The 807-nt window shown below is 46.0% G+C and overlaps 1 non-coding gene across 1 annotated transcript; it reads right to left on the bottom strand.

Annotated features, from left to right (window-relative positions):
• Window positions 1-388: 388 nt before the first annotated feature.
• Trnas-cga lies at window positions 389-463 on the bottom strand. The gene has a single exon. It is a non-coding gene; the product is annotated as a tRNA-Ser (tRNA).
• Window positions 464-807: the final 344 nt, after the last annotated feature.

Consider the following 807-nt stretch of genomic DNA (forward strand, 5'->3'; position numbering starts at 1 on the left):
CGAAGTCCGTGAGTTCAGTGGAACGCCCCATGCAGCTCTCTCATGATGTGTAATGACTACTGAGGTAGCTCAAATGTCCGGATACTTTTGCTCACGTACTGTAGATATGGAAAATCTTACAAAGTTCTTGACCGATTTACTTACAATTTTCACACGATACTCTAATTAACATTCCAGTCGGAGATTTGCCGTATTTGCTTAAACGAGTCTACAGGTTTTCGGTTACAACCGGCTGCGAGAAGATAATACTGTGCTATGCTGTGAGAGTGTGTGATTTCGATTTGTTTCTCGCTGTCATTTTCTACTAGAATAGGAAAGCACGTAAACCATTATACAGTGTTTCTCCCATCTATATTCTTTCTGAAACTTCCTGGCAGATTAAAACTGTGTGCCGGACCGAGACTCGAACTCGGGACCTTTGCCTTTCGCGGGCAAGAGCTCTACCAACTGAGCTACCCGAGCACGACTCACGCCCCGTCCTCAGAGCTTTAGTTATGCCAGTACCTCGTTTCGTAGCTTCGAAACTTTACAGAATCTCTCCTACGAACCTTGCAGAACTAGCACTCCTGAAAGAAAGGATATTGCGGAGACATGGCTTAGCTACAGCCTGGGGGATGTTTCCAGAATGAGATTTTCACTCTGCAGCGGAGTGTGCGCTGATATTCTTTCTCCTTATACATTCATCAGCCAGAACATAACGACTAACTGCCTAATATCCGGTTATGTCCACCACTGGCACGGATAACTGCCGCGAGAAGTAGCATGGAAGCAGTGAGACGTCAGTAGGTTGCTGGAAGGAGCTGGAAC

The sequence above is a fragment of the Schistocerca piceifrons genome, chromosome 11, assembly GCF_021461385.2.
Source record: "Schistocerca piceifrons isolate TAMUIC-IGC-003096 chromosome 11, iqSchPice1.1, whole genome shotgun sequence".
Taxonomy (NCBI): Eukaryota; Metazoa; Arthropoda; class Insecta; order Orthoptera; family Acrididae; genus Schistocerca; species Schistocerca piceifrons.